Raw genomic sequence first — 26,658 nt, 5'->3', positions numbered from 1 at the left:
AAGTTTAAAGGAAATATTTTACCTCTGAGTTTCAGTTGAGAGGCCACCCAGACCTCTCAATCAAGCTTTGAACTAGAGTCTAAAGGAAACGTTTGATCATCTTTGTCTTTCAACTCAACAAAATGTTCTTCTCCTTTGTGTGTGATTGTCAACCAGTTTTAGAAATGTGAAGCTCTTGGGGGTAAGATATGAGTCTTTTTGTTTAACCTTTGAACACCCTTCCAAGTGTCTGCCCTACTGCAGTACATCTTCAAAAGTGTTGCTCATTCAGCCTCTATTCTCCCTGCACTGGTTTGGAAGTGGTCAAAACTAAGGCTGTTGATATTTCACTTCTATTCAGTAATGGTGTATATTCATCACGGACTGACATTCTCTCTGAGGAGATGGCGTGGTGAGCAAAAGCGCTTGCTGTGTAAGCATGAAGACCCAAGTTCAAATTCACAGACTCCTGTAAAATGCCCGACTCGGTCTCCAGAGTCTGTAACCTCAGTGCTGGGGTGCAGAGACAGGAAGAGCTCTGATGCTTGCTGGCTGGAAGACTGGCTGTAGGTTAAACAAGAAACCTGTCTCAAGGGACTGAGGTAGAAAGTGATTGCTGTATACTTGGCAGCCTTCCTCTGGTCTTTGAGTGTAACTACACACACACACACACACACACACACACACACACACAAACGCACACACACACACACACACACACACACACACACACAAATATATAGAGAGGGAGAGAGGGAGACAGAGATGGGGACACAGAGACAGAGACACATACAGAAAAAACAGAGACAGAGGAGAGAGAAGGCAATAGAGAGAAACTGACGAGGTTGGTACTTAAGGAACTTTGAAGTGGTCTGTGGACTTAAAAATATAATTATGGTCTTAGGGGGATGAAACCATACTTGTTCACAAAGGATTAAATGAATAAGAAATATCAGATTTGAGCCCTATGGTAACGACTCCACTTTCAGTGAAAGAAACTCCAGAGAAAGAAGACAAACACATACTTTGCTATCAAGAACATATAGGTACTTTGTAGGTACTTTCTCAGCTGAAACTTAAGAAAAATCTTCCCAAATGCTTTGAGCTTGGTATCCTTGCCCAGGGTCACTTTTCCTCTAAAGATAATGGGGCAAAGAGAAGCCACAAAAAAGATTAAAAAAGATGATGATTAAAACAGGAAATAATGATAATTTATTAAAAATGTCACATGAGTGACACATAGAATAAAGAAGTTAGCCAAATCTTTGTTAAAAATGATCTTTTCTGACCCAGAAGTTAATCTGTAGTGTGAGGCCTCTGATGTTGTCTTAGATTTTGTTAGTAGAAGTCTCTTCTGACTACAGACAACCCACCCTACCCATCAGCTTTTGTTTTTGCAGAGAGCCATGCCAGTGGCCATCTCACCATTAGGAAGCTTGTATTAAGTGCTCACATAGCCATTAATAGGTAATAACATAATTATGTGCAGTTCAATAAATGCATTTGTATATCACACTGTATTGTGGATAATGCAGCATTAAATGATACCATCAGATCATCTCCTCCTCTGGGCTTTTGTTAGTCATTCAGTTTTCATTTTAAAAAGGCACTCAATTTGGCTGGCTTTCAGAGAATTCTTGACTCTTCAACATGTTAATCCTTTTAGTGCCAGAGTGTGAGACACTGACCTCCATTTGTGTGTCAGTGCTGAGGGAAATCCAGAAAAAGACAAGCTAGCATCCATGGAGCCTGCAGCTTTGTTAGCAAGGCACATTATAGTGGAGCTGCTCTTTAAGGAAGAATGGTATTGGTCTCCACGGATGTGGGAGAATAAAGCAAGCCAAGAGGGCTGTGGTGGAGCTGGAAAGGGCCAGCGCTCTTCAGAGGAGGAAGAGCGGTTCCCTGCAGGTCTCCCATGATCAGGAGGCCAGAACGTCTGCTAGTGCAGAAAGACCTGGAGGAGCTGGAGGCATGCATGCATCTCTTAGAAGCAGGAGCAGCAAGAAGAGGGTTTTAGTCACTCCTCAGGTCCATTGTCCATAGTCTGGCTCCCAGGACAGCCTACCTGCTGCTGGGCTCTAGGATGCTCTATTGAGCACCAGCTTCCTGTCAACTGAGCTGTTCCTTTCTGCACTTTTTTATACAAGCAGGGGCAAGTACCCTCAACCCTTTGCTTCCCACCATTTCCTCACACCTCTGCCACTCTTTCTTTCTCCCCTCCTTCATTACTTTCTTTTCTCCACTTTGAATCCCACCTTTCAACGCTGTCACCAAATGTGTAAATGTGCACATCCTGCCTACTCCTTACCCACTTTCTAGGCTTCTGCTCTGTCTGCCAAATGTACTTTCTGGAGTTTGCTTAGATGATCCAAAGAAAAGGCATCCCAAACTTTGACAACTGAGATATGCGTACCTTTAGGAATGTGGGTAAACTAGCTATAAATACGGTTCACTTGTTGATGGGTTGCACACATTAAAAACCCTGTGCTGTGGCAGGAAAACCAACTGCAGAAGACAGCATCAAAACTAGCATGAGAAAAGCTGGGCCTAAGTGAAGCGAACAGCTTTGAGGACAAAGCCCCAATAGCCAAAGAGTTGGAGATGTGTGCTGTGTTAATTTCCTAGAGACGGTCCAGGGGCTTGTGTGGCTCGTGGTTTTGTGCCCCTTTCCCTGGCTCACTAGCTCATTGTTATTCTGTTTCTATTTCCATTTCTAACTGTGTATCCACGGTGCAATCTGTTGTCCTGGGACAGGAGAATCTGGAAATTGTATCAGGTCTTCTCTAATCTCAGATCAGAGTCTAGAGCATTATGCCACCTTGTTATGAAGATATTTCTTCCGTCTGTTCTCACAGTTCATGAACTGATTATTTAGAGAGCCCTTGCTTTCGGTGGAATATATCAGTCTCTGTCATTGATCAGAAGTATGTACATCTGCACTCCATTTAAGGCATTTGGGGTGTGTGTGTGTGTGTGTGTGTGTGTGTGTGTGTGTGTGTGTGTGTGTGTGTGTGTTGGCATGCCATAGTACACATGTGGAGGTCAGGAGATGACTTTGGAGAGTCAGTTCTCTCTTTCCGGCATGTGGGTCCAGCAATGGGGCTCAGGTTTTCAGCCTGCGTGGCAAGCACCTTTCCCCACTGGATTATCTCATGTGTCCAACATTTATTAGTTTTATGTTTTATTTAAGTCATTTGTAATTTTGCTGGAATTATGTCTTAAATTCCAATTCCTTATATATTCAATATTAGAAGAGTTTCTCTTATTTTCACATTGGCACATATTCATGATCCCTACAATGTGATCATCGCATTTTAAAGTAATTTAATAGGTTTACTTTTAAGCATAATTAAAAGTAATTATATCATACTTTGTACAACTCTTATGATACAGCATGAGTAACTTTCCACCTCTCCACACTGCAGCCCGCTGCTTAGTCTGCATGGCATGTCTCCCTCACCCACTGGGGCACCTTGGCCCAACCTGCCAGGGCCTCCTGCATGCCATATCATAACCTTGGTGCTACATGACACGGCAGAAGCCCTCCTGGAGCTTTCTCTTCCTTCAGGTAGCCTGAGACACGCTAGGATCTTTGGAACCTTCAACACTGTCATAACTGGTAAGCTCTCCCTTCTGGTCATTTCCCCCAAGTGAGGATTCCTCTCCTCTTGACCATGGTCTCTCACCTCTTGGCCCCATTCAAGTTCCGGTACCAGCAACCATGTGTCCCTTGGACTTGGCTGCCCTCTGGCCCTGTTCTCTGTTTGATGAAACATTGCAACAGATTGTGCCATCTTGTTTGGACCTCAGTGTCCTTCAGGCCCCTGCTCTGTGACTGACGAATCTCTCAGCAGTCTGCGTCCTCTGATTCACTCATGGGAAATTAGTCAAATCCAAGGATTCTTGGGCTTTGCACTCCTGTCCTTTCTGCCCTCCCTCCCACCTGTGGCCCCCGCCACCACACTGGGCCATGGGAAATGCTGCTTAGTAACTTCCTTCCAGGATTCTGTTTAGCTGTTTTCTTATATAGCCCAGGCCTACCTACCTAGGGATGGCACTGCCCATGGTGGACTGGGCTGCCCCACATCAATGAGCAAATGAGAAAATTATTTCACAGATGTGGCCATAGGCCCATCTGATCTAGGCAATTCTTCAGTTGAGATTCCCCATTTGCAGGTGACTCTGGTTTGTATCAAGTTGAGGTTGAAAATTGTTTTTGAAGTGATAATGGTAGACATGATAATAATGGTTACTTTGGGTGATGGCATCAATATGATCTTGAAACTGTAAAAACAGAAAGAGAAAAATGAGGGACCAAGATTTTCTCCTTGTCTAAGTTTGACAGTAATGACCATCTGAACTTCCAGGCTCCTTATCTTTCCTTGCAGAATGTGATCAAATAAGAAAACTGATGAGTCATTTTAACTTGAAACCTTCACCCGAGATGTCTCACCACCCTCCATTCAGGAAAGGGTTCTTCATGGCCGCCCTCTGCCTGTTAGTTGGTTCAGCCAAAGTCACCCCTCCTTTGCTTCCTCTTGGTGACTTTTCATCTCTGGCCCCCACTTTGTTCCCTGTCTACATATTCCTTCTTCTCCTTCTCTAGTCAGAGACAATCTCAACAGTGTCCCCTTCTGCAAACCCTACTCTAGTACTGCCCTTGGGCAAGTGTTCCTCACTGCCTTTAATAAGCATCATGGATGCTCTTTCCCTAAATCAAGAGAAATGACAATTGTAATCCGGGGAAGGTTGCTTTTACTTTCAGAATTTATTTTCATATTTCTGCCTTGGAGTGATTTCTTCAACACAATCTTCAAATTACAGAAACAGAAAAATATGTAAAATATATGCACGGTCCAATCAGATGATAATTAAACATGTAGAAGGCACAGAAGGAAGAAATCCTTGCAGAAAAGGAGATGTACTGTAAATCTTGGGGTGGGTAGCAGACTTATCAAATATGAGAGCTAGGTAGTTCAGGGAGCTAATCAACCCCACTCCTCACCTGAAGGGCATTAACAGCACTAGTCTGGACTGACAGGTGGTGGCATAAACTGAAAATCTTCACTGTGGAATTTCAATGTAAAATTTCACATTCAGTCCAAACCACCACTTGAAAGGCAACTTCTACTGGGTGACAGGTTAATCCCACAAGTGGCTTGATGTAATACCCTAAAACTGAATGAATGATGCACTCATGTTTCTCACCCCAGAACAAATTAAAACTCAAAATGTAAAATAAATAAAATCTAGATTTTTTTTGTGAAGACAAAATATGCACATGAAATATATTACATTTTCCTTTTTAATTTCAGGTTTCAAGCAGGAAATTTAAATTACAGTTGATTTTGAATCATGATTTTAGGCTGAATTCCTGGCCTTTTGGTTGTTTGTTTGTTTGTCTGTGATAGCTTGCCACATATCACAGGCTATCTTCAAACTCACTAAGAGTCCCAGGAAAACTGACCTTGAACTATGCTTCTCCTGCTTTTACCCCTTGGGAGCTGTAGTGACAGTCACGTGATCACACTGATTCATGCCTTAGGAGATGCTGGGGTTGGGAGCGAAGCTCTGTGATGAAGTGTGTACCTAGAAATTGTCTGAAAGCTTGCAAAGCTGTGTTGCTAAGCAAACCCTACCCTCTCCCAAGCCCTCTCTCTTTCACTACCCCTGAGGGTAACAGTTCCTCAAAAGAAACCTGCTGTAAATTTGAATTAAACATCTACCATATAAAAAAGAGGAAATGTTTATCACTGTGTAGACAGAAACAAAAATGACAGAATTAGCAAGTCTCTCCACAATTATTTCACCATTTACAAGTTTTTACTAATTAACTTATCTAAAAACAATTCTTTCCCTAGCTTTTCATTTCTAACAGAATTGTTATGCCCTTAAGAAAAGGAACTGAGATGAAAATCTTTTCCTTGGTAACAGACTGAACATTGACTTGAGACGTCTTGTCAGTTAGATGTCTGTGGAGTGAATAAAAAAGCTATGTGTTAGTAAGTCTCTCATGGGCATTTGAGTCACTGTCTCCCTATCATCCTCCCAGTAGGCCTGAAATGTGCACCGTATTTACTCCACTGTACAGAAGAGCAAAAGAGAGACTCGCATATTGACACGGACGATAATTTGGGATCTCAGATTCCGATCCAGAGCTCTCTGGATTCAGTTCCTGTTTCACTGAGGTATCAGTCAGCTCACTTGGTTCTGTAGGAGCAGAGAGGATTTCTGTATTTTCGCACAACTGTTCCCAGAACAGGAATGGAATCTGATTGTTTCCATTTTGATTACTATGGAAGGGATGGGCTTTTAGTCTTTTAAGTAACTACTAACTTAAAGGCTGTAACGAAACTTCCTGAACACACAAATATGAATCTTTTAACTACTGGGTGACAAATGAAAACCAGCGTGCTGCTTGTTCAAAGACTTCATAACCTCACAGAAGAAGTGTGTATTGTGCATAAATAATGCAAAGATGCTTCCACGATGAAGACATTGCTGGTTGAGGGATCCGGCAAAGCCACTTTCAGGGAATTAGAAGATGTGTACACAGGGTGTGTCCTAGCCTGAAAAGCATATTGATTTAACAGTTTCAGGGAATTTGAGATTGAGTTTGAGATTGTGAATGATAGAGAATGCTTTCTTCCCTTGATAGGGATGAACAATGTGGAGTGTTGGCTGGTGAATTCTGGTGCCCTAGGTTTGGGATTATTCTAGGAGAGAAAGTGTCATAATTTCATACTTACTATAGGCTCCATAAGGGGGTCTTCTTTGCTGGTCGAATTTTCCTCCGTGTCTACCTAGCGTGCTATCCAGTACATGTCATTTGCTGACCGAACAGTGTATCATTCAGCCTAGGAATTTTACCAGCAGTTTTCAAACAGAGGCAATAGCATCCCTCCGTTGGGATGATTGGGCATGTGTTTGCATGCCCAGAAGCACAGCCTTTGCTGTGTAGGGTCAATCATGCAAGAACAAAAGCACCTCATGCAATGAAGAGCTATCCCACACAGTATGTTAATACCCATTCTGTTCCTCTCTGACTTGGAGAAGCAAATCGTAAACTAATGGTTCCACAATCTTTCTTAGTTGATTTTCTGGATCAGAAAAAGCACATAATGATGTGTGGAAGGAATGGGGGAGGTCCCAAACCACTGGGTCCTCCCTCATCTCTTCTGCTGGGTGCCCTTTTCCAAGAGGCTGAATTGGGTGGAAGCTGGGGCTGCTGGTGTGCAGATTGTAAGGTTTGTGCACCTCCAGAGATCAAATGCTCCAGGGCCATTATGTCCTGACAAAGAGACAAGGTCACTGTCTCCAAGAACCAATTAGATGCCTTTGGAGTACAGCATAGAGTAAACAACAGATATGCATAAGAGTAACTTTTAATGTGATAGTTACGATAGGGAAGGCAGAGTACATAGAAGGATGTGTGTTGGTGAAACTGAGTTCCTTCTTCACTGGGTCTCTCATCAGGCTCCTGGAGTGTCCTCAGGGCACCCCATAGAGCTAGCATCCCACTGGCCAGGGGAGAAGTGGCAGTTCTTTATTCTATTGGTCACACAGGACTTGTGTGGGAGAAGGCCACACAAAGACATGGTGAGGCAAGGGTCGCCTGGTGTCATCTTGGACGGTGCCCACTATGGCCATCTGACCAGCTTGCAATGGCTGATTTGGAGAGAGCTGATTATTGGTGCACAAATCCCAGCTGCCTGGGACTCCGGAGTAGAGTTCAAACTGCTCTATTGGTTGTTGATTTAAAAAATGAGAGTGTGAGGCAGAATTATCAGACTCCAAACTTCCGTGCCCATTCACAAAGCTTGTGAATGTGTTGGCTAGCATAGCAAGAGTCACAGTGTAGATGTGACTGCATTGAAGGGAAAGACAGTGATTACGTGGTGCCCCCCTGAGCAACCCAGCATGCAGTCTTTATATGAGGAGGGGCATGGATGTGGCAATGGCCACTTACATCTTACTGAATCAGGGTCACTGGCCAAGGATAGAGCCATTTTTCAGGAGCTGGAAGACTCAAGGACCAGAGTCCTCCATGGTGCTTCTACGTAGAACACAACTGCATCAGCACCCTGGCTTTAGCTGTGCACTCTGGACTTCTGACCTCAGAAACTGTGAACCCATACTGGTTTTTGCTGAGTCAACACATGTATGGTGCTGTATTAGAGCAGCCATTGAGAACCAAGTAAGGAAAAGAGAAGGAGGCACTGATGTGGGGAGTGAGAACAGGACTTCTCTCTCTTTGGGTGGCTCCTTGTCTGAGAGTCAGAGGCTCTCACTAGTCAGTACTGTGTAGATAAGGGCTGTGTGTTCACCACCACCTTCAACCGCACGTTTGCTGATCTACCCAGCCTGTGCTCCTGCTCTGTCCCTGTGAGAGGCAAAGAAGAAGCCTGGGATGGAGCTTAGTGGCACAGCTAGCTTGACAAAAAGAGGGGTGGAGAGAGGGAGAGGGAGGGGGAATGGAGGGGGAGAGAGAAAGGGAGAGGGAGGGGAATGGAGAGGGAGAGAGAAAGGGAGAGGGGGTGATAGGTGAGGGAAGGAAAAGGGGAGGGGGAGATGAAGAGGGAGAGAGAAAGGGAGAGGGAGGGGAATGGAGGGGGGGAAGAAAGGGAGAGGGAGGGGCAGAGGGGAGGGGAGAGAAAGGGAGGGGGGCGAGGGGAGGGGAAAGAGAGTGGCAGAGGGAGACAGAGCTGAGAGAATCCAGTTCAGTTCTGCTTTCTAACAGTAGCAACATCATGCTTGAGTCTGGTGGCTTTGAACTTGGGAGCTCTCGGAGCACTTATGTCTTAAGTCGGGCTGCCTGATGCTTAGACAGGGCTGAGGTCTAAAGCCTGCTACAGATCCAGGAGTTAGAGCCAGGTCTCCCAGGGCCAGGGAAGGTACAAGAACAGAACAGGGCCCCTGTCAGCAGTGTCCACAAAAGAAGCCAAAGTTGTGAAGACGTCAAAGCAGATTGTTATCCAAATAAAACTATATTAATTATCAAAATGACTGGGAAACCAGAGTCACACTGAGATGTCTGCAAATTAGCATGCTGAGAGTGGGTTTGCCCAGAGCCGACTTGGAAGTTACTGACATTGAATAAAAACAAGTGTGTGCTTCGGTATGCTGACATTTCCTGTTCCGTTTTAGGAACTGAACTCGGAGCCTCATGCATTCTGAGTATAAGTTCTCTAGGAGCTACCCCCCAGTCACACACTTCTCTTTCTTTCCACACTGAGTAATTCGGTGGCAATGAAAGGAATGATAACTATTCAATGATTAGCACATTCTGCTGTTGGAGGCCAATATCTTCACACTAAGGAAAATTCTAAATTTCAACTGCACTGCCTCCCCTGAACAGATCGATGAGCTCAAAGTAAATCACAGGCTTGTGCCTGTAGCCTTCTGGGGCACAAGGGTGATGGCTAAGCCTGTGGTATTATAGGAGCCTTTAATAACTATCATCATTCTGGATAAATCAGGAACAAAGTGAAAGGAAATGAACACCCAAGTGTGGCCTATAGAAAGGAAATGACATGTTGTGATGAAAGATGTACAAAGACAGATTTGTACAGATTTGAGAGAAGAGGACAGCGACCTCCGGTTCACACTCCTTTGAGAGCCATTTGCTTTCAAATATTCAGATGTTTATATTGATAGAATTGAGAGAAGGCCAAATTGAAAGAAAACTGTCTCTGGAGATAAAATGATCTCATGTCGAGGAAACTCTACAGAGGCCACCCAGGGATGGTTACAACTAAGGGGCAAACTCAGTGACGCCCCAGGACAGAAAATCAACAGACGACAGATGAATAGATGAAGAAAACATGACACATGCACATGGTGGGGTGCGGTTTTATTGTAAAGAAGAGTGTAATTCTCACATAAAGAGGATGTGCTGTCTGCTCCCCTGGTTGCATGCATGCATCACTAGGCCTGCGTGAGGCATGGAATCCAATGTCTTGAGTTACAGTGTTGTGGGCTTGGAGTTCAATGCTCCTATTGATGGGTACCATGTATGAAGCACAGAATTTAAAGTCTAGAAACACACAAACCGAGCTTTCACAGTAAGATGACGGAGCTGTTTCAGACAGACACTCTCAGGAACCTCACCCCGTATGGCTCTGGGAGTGTGGTTCTGTAATATTTGATAAATGAGTGTGATGGCTAAAGCAAACAGCCAGCATGAAGTGATGATACAGAAAAGCATCATGCAAAAGGGAAATTGACAATCAAAATAACAGCCGTGGCTGTGTTAGCTGAACAATGCTATGTGTGTTCATTTTTATCTTAATTCTCAAATGTTTAACATCTCTATGGTGAGAATTATCTTAAATTTGAAAAATACCACACATCAAAAAGACTAACAAAATCCATTTTTTATCTCCTATTTAGAGTCAACTTACAGCGATATGCAAACATCAATTCATTGCTTTAAGGTTTCACTTCACTTGTAGAAAAACCAAACAAACAATGAAATCTTTGTTTTGTCATGAGTCAGCTTGAGTGCCTACTTAAATCACCAGATTTGATTATTAATGGCTTTCCTCCAAGTCAAATTTATGTCTACAAAATGGGCCAAAGTTTTAAATGCATAGATTATACTAATCAGAGCTCTAGGAAGGACACTAGAATTTATTTATCTAATTTCCCATTTGACACTCTTTGCAGTATCCAAGAGAAAAGCATCTGATTGTTTAATTCATCCACTAAAGAAACATTTACAGTCACATGATACCTGGTTGACTCATTACAATTGTTTTACCTTTCACCCCTGTTGTACATGTGTGGTAGATGTGAGTGTCATATGTGAGTGTATGCCCCTGTGTCAAACAAGGAGACTTGAGAAAGATATAGAAAGTCCCACTTTATCACTCCTAATCTCATTCCTTTGAGACAGACTTTCTCACTGAACCTGGATCTAGGTTGGCACCCAGGAAGCTAGTGATATTTCCCTCTCTTCCTCTCATAGCTCTGGGGTTACAGGAAAGTGCATGACTATCCCTGGATGTTTATGTGGGTGTTGGGGATTTGAACTCAGGTCCTCATGCCTTCACAAGTTTTCTTACCTTCTGAGCCATCTCCCCAGACTCAGTTGTGAATACTTCTTATGTGTATCTATAATCCCATAATAATCTTTGTTTTAAAATATAGGCATAAATCAAATTCACTTTGTAGAATATAGCCCTTCAGACAACATAAGGGGGTGATCAGCTGTTATTCTTGGGGCTTTTCTTCTCTAGGTTAACCATTCTTAAGAACAAGTCCATTCTTCATAGGAATGCTTCTCTGGACCCTCTGTCCTACTCACTCCTGTCTCCTTGCACTCTGGTTTAGCACTGCCCTTCTTGGTGCCATGAAATCAGGCCTGAGCAAATAGGTGGAGTGTGCAGCCTCAGCAAAAGTATGGCTTGATGTTTTCGGCAAAGGAAATTCCCTGTAGCTCTGATATCTTGTGGCTTCTTGTGACGATTAGTTTTAATTGTCAACTTTAGTTGACACAATCTAGAATAACCTGGAAAGAGAGTCCCCTGAGGGATTGTCTAGGTCTGGTTGGCTTGGGAGACTGTCATGAATACATTAATTGATGTGGGATGTCCCAGCCCCAAAGTGAGAGGCGATGTTCCCTGGATTTGGCTCCTAAACTGTATAAGAAAACAGCAAACTGAGCACAGGCATGCATGCATCCATTCTCTCTCTGCTCTTGACCATGGGTGTGACTGGCTGCTGATGCCCTGACTCCCTGCAAAAATGGACTTTAACCTGCATTGTTGGCTAAAGTAAGCCCTTTCTCCCTTAAGTTGCTTCTCCTAGGGCATTTTGTCTCAGCAACAGGAACTAAGACACTTCCATCCAGAATAAACAAGCTTGCCTCACCATATGACCATAGCAGAAGGGTCCCTTTTGTAAGAGCTAGGGTGCGTCCATTATTAGGGCAGGGGAAAGATATGCCCCCAAGGCCTGGGGAAGGTGGGAAGGTTGGCCTTGGGATCATAAGAGCAGGAGAGCTGTTCCTGACCTCCACCAGCTGCAACACTCAGGAGAACAGGCCTTAGCACTGGTGTTGGTGAGCCAGCCAACATGAGCATGGGACAACTGTCCCCATTTCCCATCTGGCAGACCAACCCTATAGCTGCCCAGGCCCAGACCTAGGGTTATGACTTGGCCTTTCCCAACATCTACCCCCTCTATGATCTGCTGGAGCACAGGAAAGCACCTGACCCACACACCCAAAGCTGCAGGATCTCCACAATACCAGGTGCCAGCAGGATTTCCAGGAAGAGTCCTAGTTATGGCCCAGCATTGAACGTGTAGTGGAGACCAGGGACCTTGAACCAGACCAATGACTCTTTTCAATGAACACTTGCAAGTAGAGATGTTTGGACCAAGGAGTATACAAAGTGACTTGTTGGGTTGCACTGCAGCTTCCATGATGAGATTTTTAATTCTTTCCCTTAATTTAATTTATTTTTTCTTTTCTTTCTTTTTTTTAAAATATAAAATATTTTTTCATTTTATTTTCTTCATTTTTTTCTCTTGAATTTTATTTTATTTGAGTGTGTGCAGAGGCAGAGAGTAGATGTGAAGGGATGGGTATTGAATGAGATCAAGATACATGATGTAAAAAACACATAGGATAAATAAATTATATTAATAAAACAAAACAAAAACAAAGAGATGAGCTCATTGTTAAAACAATTCATTTAAATGCATATCTTCTTGTATTTATATTTTGTTTCTCATTTTCTCTCTATTTTCTAGGGATTTTTTTGCAATACTACATTAAAAAGGCATTTCATTCTATTATTATTATTGTTATTGTTATTATTATTATTATTATTATTATTATTAATAATAAGAGATTTTCTATTCATTTCACATTCAACCACAGATTCCCCTCTCCTCTCTCCTCTGACCCCCTAGACTTCCCTCCCAACCTATCCCCCATTCTCACCTCCTCCAAGGTAAGGTCTCCCATGGGGAGTCAGGAGAGCTTGGTACCTTCAGTTGAGGCAGGTCCAAGCCCCTTCTCCCTGCACTAAGGCTGCACGAAGTGTCCCACTTTTTGGAGCACTAGGCTCCAAAAAGCCAGCTCATGCACCAGGGATGGGTCCAAACCACTGCCGGGGGTGGGGGGTGGGAGGGTTACCTTAGCCATTTCATTCCTATGGCAGCCGATCTTTATAATTGAAGTCTTTGCTCAGTATACTTTCATAGAAATTGTGTATTTCTATTAACACCATTGTCTATAGAAAAGCTCCAATTAAAACTTCCTAAGTTCTCAGAAGTGTACTTTTGTCACACCCCACAGGAAGTGCTCCGGCATGTGATTTGACCTTGTATTTTTATCCTGTATGAGATGACTAGTGTTTTCATCTGTTCAGCTGCCTGTGAGATGATCTAGTGTTTATATTCCCTAACGCTCCTCACTGAATAATAAAGGCAATCAGCCATGGTGTGCTGGATGATGCAGACAAATATGTAAACATATTTTTGTTGTTGTTACTTAAGCTTTAGAAAAATCCCTGTGCATTCAGATGTCTAAAAGTACATTTATGTTTTAGATTTACAAGTGATCTTATTGTTAAAGATGGTGTGTTATTGAGTCCTGAATTTATAATTATGAATAGAAGTAAACACATCATTTGACCTTTTTTCTGTCGATGCAGTTTTCAGTTCAATCATTCTTTAGTTTCTTATAATAAATTTAGATATTTTCACCTTTCAAAATTCATGTATTTTTTCCCTTAACTTGACATTAAGGATAAAATAATCTTACCTGTGTTTTGTGTAAGCATTAATTCCATCAATGTTAATTTACTTATCTCCATCTGTATTTTTTTTTAACTTTATTGTAAAAGAGAGCTGCAAATGAAAAATCACACATTAAATTTAACCAGACCTAAAGTCTATGCTGCCCGTTTACTGGGTGTGGTGACACAAGTCTGTGATCCTGGTCCTCAGGAGATAGAGACAGATACACTAGATGTTCAAAACCATTCTTGGCTGTCCGAGAATTCAAGGCCAGCCTGGGATGAGCCTCTGTCTCATAAAAAGGAAGAAAAGGAAAAGAAGAGAGAAGTGAATGGGTTGCTACGTTGAATGATGAAAACATTGAGACGGTCCAGAAAGCAGCAAGCTTGTGCAAAGGTTGGTAAAAGTTTCTGAGGGGCTGACATCATTTGCAAATAAATGAGGTGAGTTTTCATGCTGACTTGGAGAAGTCTCTTGGGGGCCAGGCAACCTTGTCCTAAAGTAGCTCCAGGAGAGAAGACTTCAGGGTGTTTCCTGGAGGGTATGTTGTTATTCATTGGTCTTACTGAGTTTTAGAAATCACATTCTGGCATGCCACAGCAAAGAAAAAAATGACAATCCCCAATAGTGGTGAGTCTTTTTCTGTCCTACTAGCCAGCTCCCAAACAACAACACAGAGACTTATTATTAGTTTAGGAAACTTGGCCTTAGTTTAGGCTTGTTTTTAACTAGCTCTTACAACTTAAATGAACCCATTTCTATCATTCTGTGTTCTGTTACATACTGCTCATCCTGCTTCTTCTGTGTCTCCTCGTCTTTCATGTGCCTAGATTCTTCTCTTCTTTATTTTCCTGGAAATCCTGTCTAAAACTCCTGCCTAGCTATTGGCCATTCAGCTTTTTATTACACCAATCACAGCAATACATTTTCAGACAGTGTATAAATATCCCACAACACCTGATACAAAATTGGGGGCATTTAAGAATTTTTTTTAAAGTGGTAAAAAGCTATCCACTAAATCCACTCAAATAATTCAATCACCTAGACACATTCATTTATAATCTAAATGAGGCTTGGATTTATTAAGCAAAGAATGTAGTTGCCATGTCAGGTCCTAACTTCAGAGGACCTAGAACTTGTTTTGTCTATGGGTGGTGTCATTATGTCCTGTAATCTCTATGATGTCACCTGCTTATTAGGAAATGTGAGTGCCCACGTGGCTAGAATGTCCTTTCATTTGTATTCTGAAACAGTTTAGCATTGGGCACATTTGCTCAAAAGTGATTTGCTCAATCCTGTGTTAAGCTGTTGTTTTCCACTCCCAGGCAAATTAATGTGTAGATCATTGCAACGTATTAAACCCACTTAATTGCTCATTGATCAAAGAGCAACTCTGAAATGTGTACTCTTAATGATGGAGTATTTCCTACAAAACAGAAGGAATGGAAATATTATTTTCCATCTAGAGACAGAAAGGTGAGCATTGAAATGTATATAAGCCTAACTCTTTTTTTAACGTGAAGATACTGTCATAAGGAAGTTGTGTATGTATGATTTGCTCATGAAATCAGTTTCTTGGATTTTAAATTTAAAAGTATAATATCAGAAAATTCAAACTGTTGAATTTACAGATTAGTTACTTTAGTGGATTTTTAAAAGGGGCTACATAAAACTTCCATACTGAGGAATTTAATATTGCTTCAGAGTTTGCCAAGCTGTATGAAGCCATAGTGTTTGAATTTTTACAACCTGATACCCTCTCCTGTCACCCCTCTCTTTTTATATTAGTATTCTCTTTTCCCTTCTCAAGGGGTCTTTATTTCATATCTGTGCATATGTACACACACACACACACACACACACACACACACACACACACACATATATACACTTATTCATCATATGGGAAAAATATCATAGTCGTCTTTCTGAGCCCATATTATTTTGCTTATTATGCTCTCTCATTCTATCAGCTTTCCTGCAAATGAGAAACGTTCTCTCTTATGGCAGAATGCGAGTTCCTTGTTGTTGGTACCATTTTTGTAAATGCATTCATCTGTTGATTGACACCTATGCTCATTCCACAACTTGGCTACTCTGATTTGTGCGGCAACAAACATGGATATGCAGAGGTCTCTGAAGTGTTCTGAGTTGTCTTAGGGTTTCTGCTGCTGTGAAGAGACACCATGATCATGGCAACTCTTATAAAGAAAACATTTAATCGGGGTGGCTCACAGTTTCAGAGGCTCAGTCATCATGGTGGGGAGCATGACAACATGCATGTCGATGTGCTCCTGGAGCTGAGAGTGCTACATCTTGTAGGCAACAGGAAGTCCACTGAGACACTTGGCAGTATTCTGAGCATAGAAAATCTCAAAGCCCGCCTCAGCAGTGACACACTTCCTCCAACAAGGCCACACCCACTCCAACAAAGCCACACCTCCTAATAATGCCGCTCCCTATGAGATTGTGGGGGCCAGTTACATTCAAACTACCACATGTTTCCTCAGGTAAAATCCCAGGAGTGATAGAACTGGATGATTTCATGGAAATTCTTTTGTTTTTATCTCTCTATCTCTTTCTGTCTATGTCTGTCTATCTCGCGCGCGTGTGCACGCGCGTGTGTGTGTGTGTGTGTGTGTGTGTGTGTGTACAGTTGCGCTCCGATGTCTGTGCTTGTGAAGTTCTCTCTTCTTGAAAGTTCTCCTAACTGCACCAGCTATTTAATGCTTGGACATATGCTCCCTTTTCTCCTCTTTATTTTCCCCCCTTACCTCTCCCTGCCTTCCATTCTTTCACCTTATGTTATTTTTCTAGATCATTTTTTTAAAATTTAATTTTATTATTTTATTTTATTTTTTTTAAATTTTTTCTTTATTATTATGTGTTTTAAATTTTATATATCAGCCATGGGTTCCCGTGTACTCCCCCCTCCCGCACCCACCACCACCCTTCCCCCAGCCCCTCCCCTCCATTCCCATATCCTCCAGGATCAAGGCACCCCTGGGGATTCATTTAATCCTGGTGGATTCAGTACAGGCAGGTCCTGTCACCTCCTTCTAGACTGAGCAAAGTGTCCCTGTGTAAGCCCAAGGTTTCAAACAGCCAGCTCATGCACTAAGGACAGATCCTGGTCCCACAGACTGGGTGCCTCCCAAACAGATGAAACTATTCAAATGTCTCACTTATCCAGAGGGCCTGATCCAGCTGGGGGCTCCACAGCCTTTGGTTCATAATTCATGTGCTTCCATTCGTTTGGCTATTTGTCCCTGTGCTTTTTGCAATCTTGGATTCAATAATTCATGCTCTTGCAGACCTTCCTCTTTCTCGACAGTTGGACACCTGGAGCTCCACCTGGGGCCTGGCTGAGGATCTCTGCATCCACTTCCATCAGTTAATGGACGAGAATTCCAACACCACCATTAGGGTGTTTAGCCATCTGATCACCAGACTAGGTCAGATCAGGCTTTCTCTCGACCATTGCCAGCAGTGTACAGAGGATGTATCATTGTGGATTTTTGGGGACCTCTCCAGCACTCTGCCTATTCCTGTTCTCATGTGATCTTCATTTATCATGGTCTGTTATTACTCATTCTCCCTTTCTGTTTTTGATCCAGCTGGGATCTCCTGCTCCCCTAAGATTTCTTTCCCTCAAATCTTGCCCTTCATTACTCCCACTGTCGTCCAGGTTGTTCATGTAGATCTTATCCATTTCTCTGTCATTGGGTGATCCCTGGGTCTTTCCTAGGGTTGTGTTTTCTAGGTAGCCTCCCTGGAGTTGTGTAGCAGTCTAGTCATCTTTGTTTTACATCTAGTATCCTCCTATGAGTGAGTACATACCATGTTTGTCCTTCTGAGTCTGGGTTACCTCACTCAGGATGATTTTTTCTAGATCCATCCATTTGCCTGCAAACCTCATGATGTCATTGTTTTTCTCTGCTGAGTAGTACTCCATTGTGTATATGTACCATATTTTCTTTATCCATTCTTCAGTTGAACGGCATCTGGGTTGTTTGCAGGTTCTGGCTATTACAAACAAAGCTGATATGAACATAGCTGAGCAAATGCCCTTGTGGTATGATTGAGCATTCCTTGGGTATATGCCCAAGAGTGCTATAGCTGGGTCTGGGGGGAGATGGATTCCCAATTTTCCAAAGAAGCACCATATTGATTTCCAAAGTGGCTGTACAAGCTTGCATTACCACCAGCAGTGGAGGAGAGTTCCCATTGCTCCATATCCTCTCCAGCATAAGCTGTCTCCTGTGCTTTTGATCTTAGCCACTCTGACAGGTGTAAGGTGGTATCTCAGAGTCATTTTGATTTGCATTTCCCAGATAATTAGGGATGTTGAGCAATTCCTTAAATGTCTTTCAGCCATTTGAACTTCCTCTGTGGAGAATTCTCTGTTTAGTTCTATAGCCCATTTCTTAATGGGACTGTTGGGCATTTTGATGTCTAATTTCTTGAGTTCTTTATATATTCTGGATATCAGCCCTCTGTCAGATGTGGGGTTGGTGAAGACCTTTTCCCATTCTGTAGGCTGTTGCTTTGTCTTGTTGACCGTGTCCTTTGCTCTACAAAAGTTTCTCAGTTTCAACAGGTCCCATTGATTGATTGTTTCTCTCAGTGTCTGTGCTACTGGTGTTATATTTAGAAAGTGATCTCTGGTGCCAATGCGTTCAAGAGTACTTCCTACTTTCTCTACTATCAGGTTCAGAATAGCTGGATTTATGTTGAGGTCTTTGATCCACTTGGATTTAAGGTTTGTGCACGGTGACAGATATGGATCTATTTGCAGGCTTCTACACGTTGACATCCAGTTATGCCAGCACCATTTGTTGAAGATGCTTTCTTTTTTCCATTGTACATTTTTGGCTTCTTTGTCAAAAATTATATGTTCATAGGTGTGTGGGTTAATGTCAGGGTCTTCAATTCGATTCCATTGGTCCATATGTCGGTTTGTATGCCAGTACCAAGCTGGTTTTTATGACAGTTAGCTCTATAGTAGAGCTTGAGGTCAGGGATTGTGATGCCGCCAGAGGTTGTTTTATTGTACAGGATTCTTTTGGCTATCCTGGGTTTTTTGTTTTTCCATATGAAGTTGAGTATTATTCTTTCCAGATCTGTGAAGAATTGTGTTGGTAATTTGATGGGGATTGCGCTTAATCTGTAGATTGCTTTTGGTAAGATCGTCATTTTTACTATGTTAATCCTGCCTATCTATGAGCATGGGAGATCTTTCCATTTTCTGACATCTTCTTCAATTTCTTTTTTCAGTGATTTAAAATTCTTGTCATATAGGTCCTTCACATGCTTAGTTAGAGTAACCCCAAGGTATTTTATATCATTTGTGGCTATTGTAAAGGGTGATGTATCTCTGATTTCCTTCTCAGCCTGTTTGTCTATTGTATAAAGGAGGGCTACTGATTTGTTTCAGTTGATCTTGTATCCTGCAATGTTGCTGAAGGTTTTTATTAGCTGTATCAGTTCCTTGGTTGAATTTTTGGGGTCACTCATGTATACTAACATGTCATCTGCAAATAGGGAGAGCTTGACTTCTTCCTTTCCAATTTGTATGCCCTTAATCTCTTTATGTTGTCTTATAGCTCTGGCTAGAACTTCAAGTACTATATTGAATAAGTAGGTGAAGAGGGGACAGCCTTGCCTTGTTCCTGATTTTAGTGGTATTGCTTTGAGTTTCTCTCCATTTAATTTGATATTGGCTGTTGGCTTGCTATAGATTGCCTTTATTATGTTTAGGTATGTTCCCTGTATTCCTGATCACTGCAAGACCTTTATCATGAAGGGGTGTTGGATTTTGTCAAATGCCTTTTCTGAATCTAGTGAGGTGATCATGTGGTTATTTTCTTTGAGTTTGTTTATATGGTGTATTACATTGACGGACTTTCGTATGTTGAACCATCCTTGCATCCCTGGGATGAAGCCTACTTGATCATGGTGGATAATTATTTTGATGTCTTGGAGTCTGTTTGCCAGAATTTTATTGAGTATTTTTGCATCAATGTTCATGAGGGAGATCGGTCTGTAGTTCTCTTTCTTTGTTGCATCTTTGTTTGGTTTAGGAATCAGGGTAATTGTAGCCTCATAGATGGAGTTTGGTAATATACCTTCTGCTTCTATTGTGTGGAACAATTTAAAGAGTATTGGTATTAAGTCTTCTTTGAAGATCTGGTAGAATTCTGCAGTGAAACCATCAGGTCCAGGGCTTTTTTTGGTTGGGAGATTTTAATGACTGATTCTATTTCCTTAGGGGTTATTGGACTATTTAAATGGTTTATCTGGTCTTGATTTAACTTAGGTATGTGGTACCTATCCAGAAAAGTACCCATTTCTTTTAGATTTTCCAGTTTTGTGGAGTAGAGGTTTTTGAAGTATGACCTGATGATTCTCTGGATTTCCTTATTGTCTGTTGTTATATCCCCCTTTTCATTTCTGATTTTGTTAATTTGGATGCTCTCTATCTGTCTTTTGGTTAGTTTGGATAAGGGATTGTGTATCTTGTTGATCTTCTCAAAGAACCAACTCTTTGTTTCGTTAATCCTTTGTATTATTCTCTTTATTCCTATTTTATTGATTTCAGCTCTCATTTTGATAATTTCCTGGCGTCTGTTCCTCCTGGGAGACTTTGCTTCTTTCTGGTCAAGGGCTTTCAGGTGTTCTGTCAAGTCACTAGCGTGAGATTTCTCCAGCTTCTTTATGTGGGCATTCAGTGCTATGAATTTCCCTCTTAGCACTGCTTTCATAGTATCCCATAAGTTTGGGTATGTGGTGTATTCATTTTCATTGATCTCTAGGAAGTCTTTAATTTCTTTCTTTATTTCTTCTTTAACCCATTGGTGATTCATTTGAGCATTATTCAGTTTCCATGAGATTGTAGGATTTCTGTAGTTTTTTTCTGTTGTTGAAATCTAACTTTAAACCATGGTGGTCTGATAGAACACAGGAGGTTATTCCAATTGTTTTTTATCTGTTGAGATTTGCTTTGTGGCCAAGTATGTGATCGATTTTAGAGAAGGTTCTATGGGGTGCTGAGAACAAGGTGTATTCTTTTTTGTTTGGGTGGAATGTTCTGTAGATATGGATTAAGTTCATTTTAGCCATATATAACATCAGTTAAGTCGATTATGTCTCTGTCAAGTTGCAATTTGGCCGATCTGTCCAGAGGTGAAAGTGGGGTGTTGAAGTCTCCCACTATTAATGTGTGGGGTTTTATATGTGATTTAAGCTTTAGTAATGTTTCTTTTACATATGTGGGTGCCCTTGTGTTTGGGGCATAAATGCTCAGAATTGAGACTTCATCTTGGTGGATCTTTCCTGCAATGAGTATGTAATGTCCTTCATCATCTCTTTTGATTGATTTTAGTTTGAAGTCTATTTTGCTGGATATTAGGATGGCTACACCAGCTTGCTTCTTAAGACCATTTGATTGGAAAGTCTTTTCCCAGCCTTTTATTCTTAGGAGGTTTCTGTCTTTGAATTTGAGGTGTGTTTCTTGTATGCAGCAGAAAGATGGGTCCTGCTTTTGTATCCATTCTGTTAGTCTGTGTCTTTTTATAGGTGAATTAAGTCCATTGATATTAAGGGATATTAATGACCAGTGATTGTTCGTTCCTGTTGTTATTTTATTTTTTGGTGGTAGTGTGTGTGTACTTCTCTTCTTTGGGGTTTATTGCTGTGGTGTTATCTATTGCCTGTGTTTTTCATGGGTGTATCTGCCTTCCTTAGGTTGGAATTTTCCTTCTAGTGCTTTCTGTAGGGCTGGGTTTGTGGATAAGTATTGTTTAAATCTGATTTTGTCTTGAAATGTCTTGTTCACTCCATCTATGATAATTGAGAGTTTTGCTGGGTATATTAGTCTAGGCTGCCATCCATGGTCTCTTAGTGTCTGCATTATATCTGTCCAGATCTTTCTGGCTTTCAAAGTCTCCATCGAGAAATCGGGTGTTATTCTGATGGGTTTGCCTTTATAAGTCACTTGGCCTTTTTCCTTTGCTGCTCTTAATATTCTTTCTTTAATTATTATGTGATGAGGTGACTTTTTTTGGGCTTCTAGTCTGTTTGGTGTTCTATAGGCTTCTTGTATCTTCATAGGCACTTCCTTCTTTAAATGGGGAAATTTTTCTTCTATGATCTTGTTAAATATATTTTCTGTGCCTTTGAGTTGGTATTCTTCTCCTTCCTCTATCCCTATTATTCATAGGTTTGGTCTTTTCATGGTGTCCCAAATTTCTTGGACATTTTGGGTCATGACTTTGTTGGTTTTAGTGTTTTCTTTGACTGATGAATCTATTTCTTCTACCGTATCTTCAACACCAGAGATCCTCTCTTCCATCTCTTGCATTCTGTTGGTTATACTTGCCTCTGAAGTTCCTGTTTGTTTACTCAGATTTTCTATGTCCAACATTCCTTCTGCTAGTGTCTTCTTCATTTTTTCTATTTCCCTCTTCAGATCTTGGATTGTCTCCCTTGCTTTTTCATGATTTTCATTCAAGGATTTATTGTTTTCTTCTGCTTTAATTGTCCTTTCCTCTAGTTTTTTTTTTTTTTTTTATAGCGTTCTTCCCATTTTTTGTTTGTCTGTTCCTCTACTTTATTTTTTGATTTCTTCTATATAAGGCTCTAGCCTCTTCATGATGTTACTTACAAGGTTGTTTTCTTCTTCTTCTTCTTCTTCCATTCCGTGATGTTCAGGTCTAGCTGTTTTCCAGATGGGAGTTCCTCTGGTCTCTGGTCCAGATGGGAGTTCCAGGGCAGGATGGAAGCTTGGGGCTGGTCTCTGAGTCTCAGGAAGTGGCTGGGGTCTCCAGTAGATGGGTGTGGGTGCAGGGTGTGGAGACTGCAGTGTCTGCCTGCAGTCTTGGAAAAGGGGAGCCTTCCTGGAGGGCCTGCCGATTGGCAGGAAACTGGGGCCAAATTGGTCAGGTCCTCCCGGAGTGGCCTGTGTCCAGCGGTGGGACCCAGGGGCAGTTGCCTCTCTGGCTATAACCCCAGGCACTCACCTCTTGGTCCAGATGGGAGTTCCGGGTCGGAAGGGGAGCTGGGGTTTGGTCTCTGAGTCTCAGGAAGTGGCTGGGGTCTGGGGCAAATGGGTGTGGGGGCAGGGTGTGGAGAGTGCAGTGTCTGCCTGCAGTCTTGGAAAAGGGAAGCCTTCCTGCAGGGCCTGCCCATTGGCAGGAAACTGGGGCCAAGTTGGTCAGGTCCTCCAGGGGTGGCCTGTGTCCATTGGTGGGACCCAGGCACAGTTGCCTCTCTGACTATAACCCAGGCACTCACCTCTGGTCCCCTAGATCATTCTTTTCTACTCTAGTGGCTTTCTACAGAGCCTGCTTTCAGAAACACAACCTCCTCTTACTTTTCTAATTTTTCTGTGTTAAAAAACAAGTAATCTTTTTAGTGCATGTTCTCCCTAGGAATGGGATAAGGCTGGGATTATAAATTTTTAAAATCAAATATATTTGTGTCAGTCCTACAGCTTTGGTTTTGTAATGATCAAAGCAATGAAAATAGAGATATACAAGGAGAGACCCCTCCAGAAGAAAATTTATTATCTCTTTACTCAGAGATAACTTTATTAGTGTCTTTTGTATCTTTCTGGAGTTTTGTGTGTGTGTTTAATAGGAAAGCTTCCTAAGTGTAGATTGTGATGTTCTCAAGTGTTGTGAATGTAACATGTCAACAACCATTCTTTATAGCAATGCCTTGATGACAGCACTATTACATTCTATGAACTATTATTTATTTAATTATTACCATATAGTTAATCAGTCTAGTAGTTATCTTTGCACAGCTGTGACAAAAAATCCCTGAGAGAATAAACTAACAGAGGGAAGGTTTATTTTGACTTGTGGTTTCAGGGCATTGGTATAAATGGTTACTCAGTCCAGTGAATGTGAGCATAACACAGTGGTAGTAGGAGAGTGTGGGGGAAGAAGCAGAGAGGCAGAGGCAGAACCCAGGGCCCTGGTGCAAATTTCAAAAGCATTCCTCTGGTAACCCACTTCCTCTACCTGAGTTACACCTCAGTCTCCAGATTCTCCACTTAGTGCAGCTGGGGACTAAGTTTTCAGAACATGGGCTTTGGGGAGATTTTATATTCAAGCACAGCAGACACTGAGATGTTGATGCTCATAATATTGGTCCATATTTTATTTTTTCTCTTTAAAGTAAATATCTAAAGTTGATATTTTAAGCAGGCCACAAAAGTTAACATTTTTTAAAGGTTCCATATTATATGGAGTATTGTAGTATCATTTTCTCATTCTTACTAATGGTTTATCAGTAATAAAATAATTTAATGTCTGTCTCACTACCCCCAACCCCTCACTAATACAAGATACTATCTTTAAAATATCATCGAAAATAATATGCAAATAAATTATATCTTTCCACCATAGTGATCTTTACAAATTTCATTATAATTGTAAACATCTGTCAATGCCCTGTAGCTTTCAAGGTACTCACCTTCTTTCTGCTGATGGGGTTCTGACCTCTGCATTTGGCATTGTTCCCAGGTTTCCCCATAGACTCCTGGGCTCTCTACCCTCTGGTATGTATTTGCTCTGCTGTTCTCAGCTTTAAGATACAGGAGTGAATCTGCCATCTTGCTTACCACCAGACATGGACTGGCACATAGTCCAGCTTCTCAATTAGCTGTAAATCAGACTTTGTTGAGTGAGAACCACCTCAGTATTCAAACACCCAGGAATCCCAGGAAGCCCGGAATATCACACAGAAACCCAGCCAGGCTCTTCCTCCGGGCTATAGTGCTAGTAATCCTCTGATGTGGGAAGTGGGCGCTCTGCTCTGGAGCCACGGCACACTGCCTGCAGAGCTCCAGGAATACACCCACATCTGGCTAGGGTTTCTGGTGAGGCATCTGCCTTTGGGTCACCCATACACCTCTATCCCATGCCTCAACCATTCACCTGTAAGCCATCCCTCACCCATGTACCTGTAACCCATCCTTCATCCATATATCCATAACCCATCTCTCATCCATGCACCTGTAACTCATCCCTCATCCATGCACCTCTATCACATGTCTTATCCATATACTTGTAACCCATACTTATCCATGCACCTGTAGCTTATCCTTCATCCATATACCTGTAACTCATCCCACATCCATGCACCTGTAACTCATCCCACATCAATGCACCTGTAACTCATCCCACATCCGTGCACCTGTAACCCATCTCTCATCCATTTACCTGTAACTCATCCACATTCATGAACCTATAACCCATAATTCATCCATATACCTGTAACCCATCCTCATCCATGCACCTGTAACTCATCCACATTCATGAACCTGTAACCCATCTTTCATCCATGCACCTCTACCCCATCCCTCATCCATATGCTTGTGACTCATTCCTCATCCATGCACTTTTAATCAACTCTAATAAACTCATTAGCTTTCCAAAATAGACTTGGGCTGAATCATTTCTTCAATCTGATGTTGGTGCCCTAAATATAGTGATTAGACTCTTGTTTCTCCACAGGAAAAGTAATGCAAAAATGCCATGATTTTGTAAAATGAAATAATTTGATGCTTACATTAATTATATTACCACTGGTTAACACCCTTTGTCCATTGGTAATTGAAATCTATACTAAGCCATTTGAGCAGCAGAGCTGACATCTTGTGTTTCTTCTAATAGGGTAAGCCATCGTTAAAATACTGGATGAAGATACACTCTCAGTGCTTATACTGAAAGTTAAGAAAAACAACCAAGAAATATGAAATTGAACTAAATAGAAAAAAACCCAATGAAGTGTGTGTGCATGCATGCATGTGAGTGAGTGTGGGTGTGTGTGCATGCACCACATCCATGTAAAGGTCAGAGGACAACTTGTGGGAATTGGTTTGGACCTTTAACATATGTGTCTTAGGACTGAACTCAAGCCTGATGAGTTGAGTTCAAGTGAATTTACCTACTGACTCACCTTATAGACTTCCTCACAACTGTTCTTAAACATGATGACGATGTTTGGGGAATGAGGGTTAATGCAAAGTAGTAAAATGAAACATTTGAAAAAACTTCTGAAAATAAAGTTTGAATTTATTTCCAGTTTCTGCTCTCAACTTTCTAACTCTGCCATGTCAAGGGTTCATGTCCAGGGAGAGTCTCGAACAGCTCCTTCACATCTGGATGACTGTAGTGAGCAGACAGTTCTCCTGGACACCAGGTCATGTTTTTAGTTAAGAATAAAAGGGCATTTCTAACTTTTTGCTTTGGGGACTGGATTAAAAAGTATGGAACTTGTGCTCTGTGCATTTAATTAAATGTTTGATTTAAGCTTATAAAGAACCTCTATTTATTTCAGCCAGTCAGATTTCAATAGATCATTAAAAATTCCATTAGCCATGATTGTTGACACTCTGATAAAAAGTATATTTAGCAGGATAAGACCTCTCTGGAACTGAACTTTCAACTCTTCTTTGGCCTGTTTTTATTTAGTGAGAGTTTTAATCCTGTCATCTCCTGGTGTGCTCCTGATTCTGTACTTTATGAGTCAGCTAATGCTGTTTAATCAGTGGGTCAGCAATAAACCCAAGCTCATGTTCACTAAAACCTCAGCAGAAACAGATTTGAATGAATATATTATGTCGACAGAGGATTGGCTGTCTTGTGAAATTACCCATGTAGTAATTGCCCATGTTATATCTTAAGCTTTGAGAAGACAAGAAGCATGTCTGTGTAGCTTTAATCTAAACAGTTTTTATTAATATAAGACTGTGAGCTGGCTAGATGACTCAGCAGGTAAAAGAACCTGTGACCAAGCCTGAAGACCTGAGTTTGTTCCCTGGGGTGTACATGGGGGTAGGAAAGACCTGACTCTGAAAGTTGCCCTCTGACCTCCACAGGGGTTTTGGTATAAGTTGGACCCCCACATATATGC

The 26,658-nt window shown here is 41.7% G+C and overlaps 1 pseudogene; it reads right to left on the bottom strand.

The window, feature by feature from the left end:
- Window positions 1–25,734, bottom strand: part of LOC118583864 — a 30,077-nt pseudogene extending 4,343 nt beyond the window's left edge.
- Window positions 25,735–26,658: the final 924 nt, after the last annotated feature.

The sequence above is a fragment of the Onychomys torridus genome, chromosome 5 (assembly GCF_903995425.1).
Source record: "Onychomys torridus chromosome 5, mOncTor1.1, whole genome shotgun sequence".
NCBI classification, from domain to species: Eukaryota; Metazoa; Chordata; class Mammalia; order Rodentia; family Cricetidae; genus Onychomys; species Onychomys torridus.
This window is presented reverse-complemented; position numbering and strand designations above follow the sequence as displayed.